Source organism: Typopeltis vanoorti, chromosome 8 (genome assembly GCF_054136105.1).
Source record: "Typopeltis vanoorti isolate ZY-2024b chromosome 8, IOZ_Tvanoo_1.0, whole genome shotgun sequence".
NCBI classification, from domain to species: domain Eukaryota; kingdom Metazoa; phylum Arthropoda; class Arachnida; order Uropygi; family Thelyphonidae; genus Typopeltis; species Typopeltis vanoorti.
This window is the reverse complement of record NC_143556.1, coordinates 136688197-136703011: the sequence shown is the minus strand read 5'-3', so window position 1 is coordinate 136703011 and position 14815 is coordinate 136688197. Positions and strand designations below refer to the sequence as shown.

The following is a 14815-nucleotide window of genomic DNA, read 5'->3' as shown; positions in this document are numbered from 1 at the left end:
AAATGTAACCTACGCAAAACTAACTAGAGAGGAGAGATTTAAAATTTAGTAATTAATCTAATGGAAAAATCTAATAAAATAAAATAAAAATCTAATTACTAGAAAACTTAATGACATAATAGATCAAATTACTTATCTAAATCCCTCTGTCCTAGTTAGCAACTGACTTTGAAAGGAGAATTAAGACTGAAGGAAGATTTAGTAATTAAAAAGCATAGGGCTTAATTTCAAAACTCTACGTTTAAGGATATAATAAGAAGCATTAACTGGAAGCCATGATTTGGAAGTTTGTTAAATGATAAATTAATATATGTTAAATGGGCAGACTTTTAGATGAAAGGGCATTTAACTTCAGGAATCATACTGGTAACACATCATGCTTAGCGAATTCTACGTTAAATTTAAAAAAAAAAAAAAAACACTTGTAGGGGAACGGGAGTTGTCATACTATTATAAAATCTGGTCAGGCCAGTACTGGATTACAGCTCACAACTTCACTCATGCAAATTTTTCAGAGATGTAAAGAAAATCAAATATATTCGGTGAAGATGAAGTGCATTTTTAAAAGTAATTCATGAAAGGCTCTAAATCCAGTACCATGTGTTCTAAGGGGGTTAAAACCTAAACGAAACTTTTCAAGGCATTCAGGCCTCCAATAATTAAGCGACAATCTCAAAGTGGATTGATCCTATATGTGATATGCCTTCTGTTTTGTAGTTTGTTTTTAAACCATGCAAATATGGGTTCGTCTGTTCCAACGTATTATCAATTCTAGTAATTTTTTATGTATGAGTATGTCGAATGCCTTTCAGAAATCTATAAAAACAATCACTAGAAGTTAGTTTTTGTCTAATGCAATGTTGATTAGTTCGTTAAATCTTCCAAGAGTGATGTTGTTTCTTTTTTATATTTACTGATTAAAAAGACATACTATGCTTTCAGAAAGATCTATCACTATAATTGAAGACTTTGTAAAGCACAATGAAGTCAATAATGTGGTTTACAATAATGTAGTAGCAAAAGATTTTGTAATTGCTAATAATAATAATAATAATAATAGGACGATGGAGATTGAAACATATATAGTTCATTCCATTTATTATTAATGCCCTTGGTGCAATTTCAAAGAAACTACCAAACAATTTACAAGAATTAAGCATTGACTATTTAAACACGGCATTACTTGCAACAGTTCAAGCATGTAGTGACAGAGATAGAGTACCTGTAGGCTCGCCTGTGATAGCAGCATATTACAGGAAGTTCATTTCTGAATAATAATTAATAATAATAATTTCTGAATAATAACGCTAGACCAAGTGTCTCACGTGAAGTATATGATCTTATGAAAAAGTACGAATGACAAATGCTTCTTCCCCACACCCCACAAAAAACAGTCTTGAAATGAGTACTCCATACTGAGATCTGTGCCATAAGCTGAAAAAAACCACGGATGAAGTTCCTGCTGAGGTGACCAAGCTCTCAACAATATCAAACAAACAAACAAATAAAAAGTTTACTGGCATGAATACAAGATTTATCCAAATGATGGGCAAGTTCAGTTTGGTATTAATACCAAACTGAACTTGCTAAATATTTAACAGGTAAATTTACTAAACAGGTAAATATTTTATTTCGCTACGGGACATACATTCTGCTCGATTAGATGAAGAATAAAGAACAAAATTCTTCTTCTTCTTCTTCTTCTTATCATAGATTTTAGGTCTCATGCCACAGTTTTCTTGGTCTAATTCTTCTTTTTCAATTTATTTTATATCTGTATAGTATTTTTAGCAGTCTGCTATTTTGTCCATTCGATTTAGATGTTCTAGTTATTTTTGTTTATATTTACTTGTACAGTAGTTAATTGGTTTTATATCCAGGGATTGTAAAATTTCATTTGTTTTATGGTGTATCCACTTGGTGTATCCAGATGTTTTTCTAAGCAAAATTTCCTTTCTGCTGTTTGAATCTGTTTTTCATTCTTCTTTTTTATGGTTCTATGTTCCACTTCCATATAATAAAGTTGGTTTAGACATTATATAGTTTGATTCTAGTGTGCTTTTGTGGTTCAAATATATTGTTTATCATGCCGTTTACATCTTCATATGATAAGTCCACATCTCAAGTATTTGAAAGTATTTACTTGTTCTACTCTCTTTTTTTTTTAATCTACGAGATAATATTTTATTGTCTCGTAATTTTAGTAGTCTGTCACCACACTTGGCCGGTCACTGCGCTCTTCATCGTGCACACTGTTGCGCCCTTCTTAAATAAACAAACTACGAGGTGCGTCCAGAAAGGTCCGTTCAGAATTTACCGCCAAATAAGACATGGCAGAACGATCGCACATGCTTGATAGCATACAGTGACGCATTCGCTAACTGTTGACTATTTTATTTTTGTTCCGTTATCGTTTGTTGTCTTCTTTGGATAATTTATAATGAGTGCTGTGATAAAAAATAAAAATAAATAAATAAATAAATCTTTACACCAAATAAATATCACACCACGAACCTCGCAGTTGTGAGGTTCGTGGTGTGATACATTTTTGTTGACGTAAACCAGGGTTTCCCCAAACTATGTTCCGCGGAAAGTGAATAAGTGTTCCGTGAAAAATTATCAAAATTGATATGAGCCTTGAATGGTTTTAAATGCTGTGACAAGTTCAAACATGCTTGAAAATCAGGCCCTCCTCACTTTGCGTGTGGATTGCGCTATTAAGGCCAACATGCGCTGGCCTTGACTCAGCCGCCCGCGGTCGTCGACACCTCCGAGCGCGAGTGAAGTACGGGGGTATCTATTCTAGGAAACGTGCGGTCACAAGCAAGATCAATGCGATGAGATGCGGCCCGGCACTCCTGTAGTGTGCGCTGTAGCATTTTTGCGATGCGATGCGATACAGCCTGCTTCGGCGATAGTGTGCGCTTAGCTTTACATTGAATATGAGACCGATGATACTCGACTCTAACCAAGGTGTTCCGTTAAATTTTCTTGGATTTGTGAAGTGTTCCGTCGTAGGAAGTGTTTGAGAAACGCTGGCATAAACAATACTGCGGCAGAAATTCACGACGACTGTGTAAGGTTTTACGGGCCTAACGTAAACAGTGACAGTTAGGTTAGGAAATGGTGTCGTTTGGTTAAATGAGGGAGCAACACTATTCACGATGGAGAGAGCAATGACCGGTAAGTGTGGTGACAGACGATTTGGTGGGAAAGAGCGAACACGAAAATTCACGAAAATCGCCATCTCACAATTACGGAAGTTTCTTTTGAATTCCCGGAAGTTCCACGTTTGGTCATCAGGAAATTATGGTAGAAAAAGCTGCGATATAAGAAATTGTGTGCCAGAAAGTGGAATCAGTGGAATTTTTGAGCTGAGCGGAATCACAGTTGCTCATACTTAGTCATTTATGGCTCTTTTCATCTCTTTTGTTGTTGTTGTTGTTGTTGTCGTTGCTTTTGTTTTTATTATCTTTTCCATTTCTTTGTCCCAGTTTCCTAGTCCTCTCTTTCTATTCCATTTACTCTTTATTCTTAAGCGTTCTGTCTCCTGCTTTTGTCAGGATTTGTTTCAGATTTTCCCATTCCTCTTCCGTGTCATTTGATTCATGAATGGTTTCTGTTTTTAAATCAGTGCATTTCTTATATTGTTGCCTAGTATGGCGATCTTGTAATGAAGAAATTTTGTAATTCTGTTGTTTTTTAGTCATTTAGGTTTATATCGAATTTTTGCCACTACCATATAATGATCAGAGTTTGATTCAAAGCTTCCATATGGTCTTACATCTAGGATTAAATAATTTAAAATTTTTATAGAATATTTATGACATTTTTTAAAGAACAAAATTATAAATGCAAAGTCAAAAAAAAAAAAAAATCGGGTGCGCCAACTGTGTTAAGTTTCATTTTCATTTGTAAGATTTCTGCCATGCATATCATTATTAACTTCGTTCCTCCCAAGATTACATTCCCACATAGATGACGTCATCATCATCGATGATAAATTCTCTTCTGCCAGAGTTATGTCGACTTAGGTTGAAATTCGAAGTCACTTGCAGTTAATGACTGTTACTTAATTGCTATTACTCTTTCGACCACATCACATTCTAAATACCTTTGACTCACTCCTAACCTACGTGTGCCGACAAAAACGCCAACGTACCTTTCGAAATTCAGACAGCGCCCCCGTTTAAGCGGAGGCGTTTAATAGGTGTAAGCACCTTATGGCCATAGCAAGAGCATGAAATCTAGAAGATAACGCTAAATTATACTTTATACAAAAAAGAAAAAAGATTTTTTTAAAAAAAGCGTGATTTCTTTGCGGTATGAGTTGCTAAAAATTTTTAAGAAAAGGATCGATACTTAGAGCCAACAAGAACACTCCTAGTTAGTTGATAATGCAGATCCCATATAGCCCAATATCTCTAAGAATATACGGTACATGTAAAATGGAATACGGTAAGAACTAGTCTGGTTTCATTTAGCATGTCTGAAATTTATATAATCACCAACCCACTTTCATGACGCACTTGATGCAAAAAATGCGTAAACACCTACAATCTTCTCTTCGTAGTTGACGCATTTTACAAAGTTAATTAAGCCATGGGTAAACGTTTGTAAACGGGAATGTAATTTTTAAGGAGGGTAAAAACAGATTTTGAAGCTGATCATTTGCCATCGAAGAGTACTAGACAGCGTATGCGAATTTATTTAAAATTACTATATACTAAGACAATAAAATTGTATTGAATACAGAGATTTAAATGCAGTAAACAGTTTATGAATTTTACAAGGGACTCCACATAAGTGGAATTTAATGCGAAAAGCCTTATACGCTTTTGGATCTCCACAAAGGAAGAATATTTTGAAATTTCTGCAAAGGCTATTAAAATATTTTTATGCCTTTTGCTTCCACGTAACACGCGATGTCATTTTCTCCAAATTAGATACTTAAAAGCAAAATTCATATTGATAAGAAGCCAGAGCCCAAAGTAGCAGTCTCTAACGCTGGAATAACAACTAAGAAGGAGGATCTGGATGTTATTCCAAAGGGTGCATTATTAATCGTACTGAATATATATGCACTATATATATATATATATATAGGACCCAAATGAGATACCCTTTCAGGTCAACTCAGGCCTTCAACACAGGGCAGTGGTCACAGGGACACGGTCAACTGGGCGCCGCCGGCTGGGCGATGGTCAAGTGGACAATGGGCCAAGTGGGCGCTGGACATCTGAGCGACAAAATAATAGATCAAATATGCAATGCTATTCTATTGATCTACTACCCGGTAAATTTAAACAATATTTTTTTGAAAAACGAGTTAAAAGAACGGTATAAACATAAAATTTGAAAAATCTCGCTTATAATTAAGTTTATTTTTATTGTGTTGATTTACGAAATTGTATAGAAGTTTTATAGAAATTTTCCATGCAAAAAATTGAGTCAGCTAGTTAATAAATATTTTTGTTTATATCATAATGACAATATTAATTTTTGTCGTGAATTTGTAGAGCCAAAAGTATTAATTTTTGGCTCTACATTATGCAATGTAGAGCCAAAGCATCAATGAATTATTTGTGGATGGCACATTTTTACTTTCTCTCCCCCCTTTTTGCTCAAATTTTTGTTATTTTGGCTAGAAAGGATGGAGATCCTGTTTTCACTGTTTTATATTGTTTACTACCTAATAAGACTCTTGAAGCATACACTAAATTATTTTATGATATATGAAATGTTGCCATTACTTGATCCCGAAAATATAAATGTTGATTATGAAATTGCCATTCATCAAGCTTCTCGTATAGTATTTCGCAAGCTAACATACATGATTGCTTTTTCATATCGTACAAAATCTTCGTAAGAATTTAGCTTCATGCAAACTTTTAACCAGATAAAATTCTGATGCGCAATTCGCTTTAAATTCAAAAATGATCACTTCACTTGCTTTCGTTCCAGAATAAGATATTATTTACGCTATTTCTGAACTTGAGAATCATTTATTCAATGAACTTTTAACCAATTTTAAAATGGTTTACGAATACATACATAGATCTAGAGATATCTCTCCACTATGTGAACTTTCTGTGTTTCTTAAGGCTTCACAAAATGCAGTTATTTCTTTCATAACATTAGTGTGCAGTTCATCAGAAGCAGTATGAACATAAGTAACATCAACAAAGTCACAATCAACATCTTCAAATCCCATAATGCCTATTGAATAACTTCGTTCTTCCTTATAATGAAACTTTCCAAGAGTTCGATGAAAGAGAATCGTGTGAAACACTGCGGCCACAGATTCCTGAACTTGACGTCCCTCCACAGACAATTCAAAAACGTGATTTCTAGCGTTCATCCTTCACAAACTGACCAACGATCTGAACTTTTTTTTTTTTTTGCTACGTTCCTAACACTTTCTTTGAGTCTATTAATTGCTTGTAAATAGTCTATTGCAACTTTAAAAAAAAATAAAATAAAAAAAATATAAAAAGTTCAGATCGTTGGTCAGTTTGTGAAGGATGAACGCTAGAAATCACGTTTTTGAATTGTCTGTGGAGGGACGTCAAGTTCAGGAATCTGTGGCCGCAGTGTTTCACACGATTCTCTTTCATCGAACTCTTGGAAAGTTTCATTATAAGGAAGAACGAAGTTATTCAATAGGCATTATGGGATTTGAAGATGTTAATTGTGACTTTGTTGATGTTACTTATGTTCGTACTGCTTCTGATGAACTGCACACTAATGTTATGAAAGAAATAACATACATAGATCGTCTAAGGAATAATAGAACCAGGGCTCCATCAATTTTTCCCTCAAACGTTTGGTATGTGTACCAAAGAACAATAAATGGAAGCGATAGGACAAATAATTTTGAGGAAACCTGTTATCAAAATTTGCAATTGAGCTTTGGCAGTAGCACAAGTGACCCAAATTTGTGGATTTTTATAAATGGACTGCAAAAAAATTCAAAAAAACATACGATGTTGATTATGAAACAGCAATAGCAGGTTTTCAACATCAGCACAAACGTAGACGTTACGATGAAGCTGACCAAAGAAATTTGAAAAAAAAGTTATAAATTTCGATAGGGAAAATATAATAGAATATTTATGTGGTATTGCATATAACTATAATATGAATTGATAACTTTAAAATAAAAATTTTGTTTTGAATTTCATATACTTTTTTGTTTGAATGTATATATGTAACATGTGTAAATATGTTTATTGATTACAAAATAATATTAATAAATGTATTAAAAACTATATTTTTTCTTTATTTTAATACTGTGCAATTATACCTTTTCATTTTTAAATCATTTTCGGACCCCTCTTTTTAACAATCTCTTTTTTAAATGATCCTACAAATTTTGATATATGATACAATTCTTCGAAAGTAAGTTTTTCGAATGATCAGTTCTTCGAAAAAATAATTTTTTTTAATTTATCGAAAATTAGAACATCGGAGAAAAATTCACGCAGGTAAGCTTAGGTAGTTAGGTCTGGATTATTTTTATTTTTATTATTTTTTTTCAATTATGTGGAAATAACTCATAACTCATAAGTTCATAACTTATAACTCATACCTCATAAGTCTTAACCATATTTATATTTATATATATTTTACCAATATTTATAAAAAATAAAAAAAAAATCCGCCAAATCATATCCCTACTAAGGTGCAAAAATTTGTAAGTTTCTGTCGCCCACATAAAGGTCGCCCAATTAACCGTCGCCCACTTGGCTATCGCCCAGTTGATCGTCGCCCAGTTGCCGCATCAGAATTGTATCTGGTTAAAAGTTTGCCTGAAGCTAAATGCTTACGAAGGTTTTGTACGAGATGAAAAAAGCAATCATTTATGTTAGTTTGCGAAATACTATACGAGAAGCTCGATGAATGGCAATTTCTAAATCAACATTTATATTTTCGGGATCAAGTAATGGCCACATTTCATCTATCATATAAAATAATTTTGTGTATGTTTCAAGAGTGTTATTAGGTAGTAAACAATATAAAACAGGGGGGGGGGGGAACAGGATCTCCATCCTTTCTAGCCAAAATAACAAAAATTTGAGCAAAAAGAGGGGGAGAAAGTAAAAATATGCCATTCACAAATAATTCATTCATGCTTTGGCTCCACACTGCATGGCTTTCACAACCAAAAATGAATATTCTCATTGGGTCGACCTGTTCTGATAGAAAATCAGCCAATAAAAAACGTTCAAATTGTGATGGAATTCATAATTTAAGTATTCTACAGGAATAATCATGTTTCCCTAGACTCATAAATATCGTAAATATAGTATTTCGTAATTCTACAATAAAAATAAACTTAATTATAAGCAAAATTTTTCAAATTTTATGTTTATACCGTTCTTTTAACTCGTTTCTGAAAAAAAAAATATTATTTAAATTTACCGGGTAGTAGATCAATAGAATAGCACTGCATATTTGATCTATTATTTTGTTGCCCAGATGTCCGACGCCCACTCGTCGTTGCCCAATTGACCGTGTCCGTTCCCTTCCATTGCTTAACTGATATGACATTCAGACTTAATAAGTGCAGAAGATGAAATGAGAGATTGAAAATTTAGTTTTCTTCCTACCAGACCTCATAACTATATTAAATAAAAATGTTTTATTTTATTTATAACTAGGGCTACAGAAAAAGTACGAATTTTCAACACTGTTTTATGCATTTCTTAATAAGGTTATTATAAGGCAAAAAATGCAAATACAAAAATTTACTGAAAATGATTTTTAATTACCCTCCCAAGATTATAAGGCAAACCGAAGTCTAGGTCGGACACCTTCAAACTTTTAAACTTTAGTTACACACCATACCAAAGAAAACGTTTTTTAACAATTCAGATTAAAGTCGTATATGGCAGTCGAACTTTTTGTAATTACAAAAAGTTCGACTAAAGTGAGTGTGGCAGTTAAAGAGAATTAAGGGCATGATAGCTAGCGAGAAAAACTCTATGGCCCCTCTCCTTCCCTTTGCACCCTAAGCAAGTACTTATTTTACTTAATGATTAATCCCGCGCTGTTGTATGCTAGGTATTACGCCACTTTATCTACCATAACTTTATGCTATTTGTCCCCAACCACACGCACACACACAATACTAATATGCTTTTTCGTTCTGAAATCCCTCTTGTGTGTGTGTGGATTGATATTGAAAAGAATGAGAAACGTTTCAGTGGCGGAGAAAGACTTTGCTGAAACAAAGTGGAATTTGATTACAAGAACAGCAATTTAAAATTCTCGTTCAAAACTAGTCATATAGCAGAAAATAAGAATAAACAGGTAGTAAGCAAACCGCTTACTACACTCGCCATCCATACACAATGCACAATGCGTGTGGGGAATGCTGTGTCTTTTGCATTAATTCGTTAAGAGCTGTCTACTTTTCTTCTTTTGTGAGGGTGTGTGTGTGCGGGATAGGGGAGGGATGAAGTATCTAAATACAACCAAGCAATACGTGTTGTGTTTCAACTTTTGCCTAATTAAAATCTAAAGTTCAATTTCAGAAACAATGATGACAAATTTCTGGAATACCACTACAGATCCAGTGAGCAAAACTATTATCGGGATGAGAGTTCACTGCATGGGAAAATACATATGGCGCTCTGTATTCAAAGGTTCATTACCTAATACTAAAGGACAATTCGTCTTTATTTACCGAAATTATAGATAAATACCCCTCTTACGACTGCGTCCATTAAATAAGTGGATTAATGAACTGATTATACACACTAAACACAACAATGAAACAGCATTGACAATTACTTTTCATACTGGCATGAATTTTTGTTTCTGATGCATTGTGCAGTGCTTATTACTAGTGTTATTATCCACTCTCAAATCCTCTTCATTTTTGTAATAACACAGTGCAATATTCTAACAAAGGGTTTTAGAAAGTTAAGTAATTTCACTATAGGTATCTCACTTACCTAACTGAACTGTCCATCTATTAAAAAAAAAAAACGAGTAGAGAATTCTAAGACAATTCTTTAAAAACCATGTTGCCTGCATTTTCATATCACTGGCTATTCACTTGTGAATTCTCGTCTAAACCAACTTTTCTGAGTTTACAACCAGTGCATAAATACTGACTTGTAATTTGTTTCCTCCACTTCTGTACCATACTAATGGAATATGACTTATCTTACTGTCTTTACGAACAACTGTAGCTCAGTTGGTATTGATGATGCCAATTAGTTGGAACGACATGAATTTCGAAAAAAAATCTGCTTCCTAGGAGATTTTCAAGAAGGCGAGTTAGTCAAACTCATATATATATATATATGTGTGTGTGTGTGTGTGTGTGTGTGTGTGTGTGTGTGTGTGTGTGTGTGTGTGTGTGTGTGTGTGTGTGTGTGTGTGTGTGTGTGTAGAAAGTATTTTATCTTGGGTATAATAAATGTTAAAGATACCATGCTATTTTAAACCTGGTTTTACTCCATTTCCCAAGTAAGCAAACAGACAAACAAGTCAAGTTTGCGCCTGCACGTGTTGCAAGTCTAGCTGACCCTGCACGTAGTGCAAGACCAAGGCAACTCATGGTAAAAGTAGCATAAGCTCTGATCACTAATCTTAATATTTACCCTTAATGCAAAGCACATCTCCTGGAGGAGATGTATGATGCTTTGTATTAAAGGCAAGGGGACACTACCCAGACCGGTTTCGACCTTATGAATAAGTAAAGCCGTCTCTAAAAATTCGGACCATCCCTAGGCCACTCAATTGCGGGCGAAAGACCGTCCATCTCAGCGTTGGCTCCACTCAGTGATGGCCTTCCACCCACCACCACCACCGAGCAGAACCGCTCATATATTCCGAAGAAAAGCATTCACCGACAAAGCCACTCACCGGGCCGTGCCGGAAAACACTTTCCCCTGAGACTCAAATTGCTCCCTTAAGGCAAAAACCTTAAGACAGCGAACTCATAATAGTCCCCACCGGTTTCGACCTTTATATATTGAGGTCTCATCAGTGGGAGCCAGGCTAGAAATACCAAGATTTTAGTAAAAGGCCCCTTGCATTTAATACAAAGCATCATACATCTCCTCCAAGATATGAGCTTTGCATTAAGGGTAAATATTAAGATTAGTGATCAGAGCTTATGCTACTTTTACCATGAGTTCCCTTGGTCTTGCACTATGTGCAGGATCAGCTAGACTTGCAACACTTACAGATGCAAACTTGACTTGTTTGTCTGTTTGCTTACTTGGGAAATGGCGTAAAACCAGGTTTAAAATAGCTTAGTACCTTTAACATTTATTATACCCAAGGTAAAATACTTTCTACATTTATATCTCCTCCTGAGATTTTTATTTAATAAGGTTTAAAACACCTCATGATAACTTGTTCTGGTATAATACTTATAAGCTCTGTATTACTAAAATCTTGGTATTTCTAGCCTGGCTCCCACTGATGAGACCTCAATATATAAAGGTCGAAACCGGTGGGGACTATTATGAGTTCGCTGTCTTAAGGTTTTTGCCTTAAGGGAGCAATTTGAGTCTCGGGGGAAAGTGTTTTCCGGCACGGCCCGGTGAGTGGCTTTGTCGGTGAATGTTTTTCTTCGGAATATGAGCGGTTCTGCTCGGTGGTGGGTGCAAGGCCATCACTGAGTGGAGCCAACGCTCAGATGGATGGTCTTTCGCCCACAATTGAGTGGCCTAGGGATCGTCCGAATTTTTAGAGACGACTTTACTTATTCATAAGGTCGAAACCAGTCTCGGTAGTGGCCCCTTGCCTTTAATACAAGGCATCATATATCTCCTCCAGGAGATGTGCTTTGCATTAAGGGTAAATATTAAGATTAGTGATCAGAACTTATTCTACTTTTACCATGAGTTGCCTTGGTCTTGCACTACGTGCAGGGTCAACTAGACTTGCAACACTTGCAGGCGCAAACTTGACTTGTTTGTCTGTTTGCTTACTTGGGAAATGGAGTAAAACCAGGTTTAAAATAGCTTGGTATCTTTAACATATATATATATATATATATGTTAAAGATACCTATATATGTTATATATAGGTATAATAAAACATATATAAGATATATATATATATATATATATATATATATATATATATATATATATATATATATATATATATATATATATATACATATATATATATATATATATATATATATATATATATATATATATATATATATATATATATATATATATTGTTTGTCTGTTTATATATATATATATATATATATATATATATATAAACATATATATATATATGTTTATATATATTTGTATATATATAAACAAACTTGACTTACTTGTCTGTTTGCTTACTTGGGAAATGGATTAAAACCAAGTTTAAAATAGCTTGGTATCTTTAACATAGATTATACCCAAGGTAAAAAACTTTCTACATATATATATATATACTCACTAACTTACTCACACGTACACACATTTGATTTTAACAGCATTTTTTTACCTGACTATCTCGCGAATGCTTACAAGGTAAGATTCTATTCTATGTACCATCATTGTTTGAGTTTTAAATTTCTAACTGTAATACATTGAATATGGTTAAGGATATTGTTGTTGTTGTTGTTATTATTATTATTATTATTATTATTATTATTATTAAAAGGGAATCAGTAACTTATCGAGGGACGCCATACTATTCGCAACGGTTGTCATACCTTGCACACACACAACATCCAATCCAACAGCAATCCATTCCAATCACGCACTACTCTATCAGAGAAAAATCTAGCCCTTACCCACTTCTTAACATGATTCATTCTCAGCTTCCATGTATGCCCTCGCGTCTTTCCCCCACCCTACACAAAATGAAAAATTCCATCTACTGAAATACTGTATAACTCTTTCAGAAGTTTGTAAGTCTCAAAGTCTCAATCATATAACTCCTCTTTTTTCCTGTTTGCTAGAGTGCCTGCAGCCAACAAATTCTCAATCTGTCTTCATAATCAGTATATCACAATCCTGATATCATATTTGCCATTGTACTCTCTCCAATACATCAGAATCACAAGGGAAACCAGAAGACCAGGCCTGCGCACAATAATCCAAGTGAGGTCTTATCAAGGCCTTGTAAAGAGGCAAAATGACTTTTATATTTACATGTCAAGGTTCCTTTGAGCATTGTCATTATTCTTTGAGTTGTATCTACAATATTTGCTATATGATCCTTGAACTTCAACTTCCTGTCTACTAAAACTCCAAGATCTCTAGCCTCATTAGTTTCTTCAAGCATAATCCTGCCAATCCTACAAACATTGGATATATAATCACGCCAAAGTGCATGACTTTGCATTTACTGACACTGAACTGACATTCTTTTCCCATACCCACAATTCCAGCCTATTCAAATCATTCTACAAGTACTGTATATCAGCAGCATTCCTGATTACCTTACCTATCTTTGCATCATCGGCAAATAACTGTATGTGACATATCAATGTCATTAATTTACAGACTGAATAACAATGGACCTCTTTGAAGTACACCACTAGTTATCTCTAATCTTGCAGATTCACACCCCTACCCCCATATACCAATTTTTGATATCTGACAGTCAGCCATCTTCTTATCCATGTTAATAATCCCATCCCACATTCTCCAATTTATTCTCCATGCTGTATTCTGTCAAAATCCATAGCAAAATCCAAAAGTATCATGGTGTATCCAATCCCCTTGTCTAACTCAGTGGTAACATTATTATAGAATTTGAGCAAATTGCTAAAACGTGACATTCCCTTAAACTCATGCTATTCATTCCAAATTAGGATTCTCTATCAACCCATTTCTGAATGCAAACCCTAACCAACATTTTCAAAATTTTCACCGCCACTCCTGAGATAGTGATTGGTCGATAGTTGGATACATCAGTCTTTGCACCGCCGTTGTGCAATAGGATTATCATACATTCTTTTCACTGCCACGGAATATTTCCTGTTATGAGACTCAAATATATTCATCCATCCATCAGTAGCTTTAACAGGCATTTAAGCACCCAAAGCCTTCCAAGTACCCTTGGATTTCTTAACCGTAATATGAGGATAAGGCGGTTAACCCTATGCCTCCAAGTATTCTTCTCTGTAAATTGCATGTGTTCTACTGGCCGGTTTGCCTGTTCCGAAGGACGAAAAACCCGAGTTTCCGGGAGAAAAAAAAAGCCCTCTACTAATCGAACCCAGGTCTTTCCTACCAAAGGGCTTCGTCTATACCGAGCTACGTCTATACTGAGCTACGGAGGCTCTACTCAAATTATAGAGCCTGGTTAAAAGATTAGCCAATTCGGCTGAACATTCCTTTAGCAAACATGCTGATATTCCATTTGTCCCTATAAACAAATTCTTATCCAGGTTATGCAACACTTTTCAACCTCATTTTCATGAACCTCTAACTCTTCATCCAATGTAGAATAGCACTGTGCACCATACTACATACACCTGGTTGATATATCTTAGCAAAGTGAGCATTCATTAATTGAACAATCTCATTAGCTTCCGACATTCGAGTACCATCTGCATTCAGTAAAGTTATTCTTCCACATTCTTTCTTTCTTTTACTTGCAACATAACGATAGAATTCTTTTGGGTTATCTTTAACTTTCAGAGCCTTATGATTCTTCTGGTTTGCTGCTTATAATTATGATAACTGACATCATCCTTATGCACACAGTATTCCTTCCACGTCATCCTTTTCTTACGAATCTCATACTCAGACTTAGCTTTTCGTACAGCAGTTATGACTCTTCTGGTTTGCCTTACCTTACCTATCCTCTTCGCTCCCTG

General features: G+C 34.7%; 1 pseudogene; it reads right to left on the bottom strand.

Annotated features, from left to right (window-relative positions):
* Positions 1-3706: 3706 nt before the first annotated feature.
* LOC150104373 (autophagy-related protein 101 pseudogene) lies at positions 3707-6361 on the bottom strand (annotated as a pseudogene).
* Positions 6362-14815: the final 8454 nt, after the last annotated feature.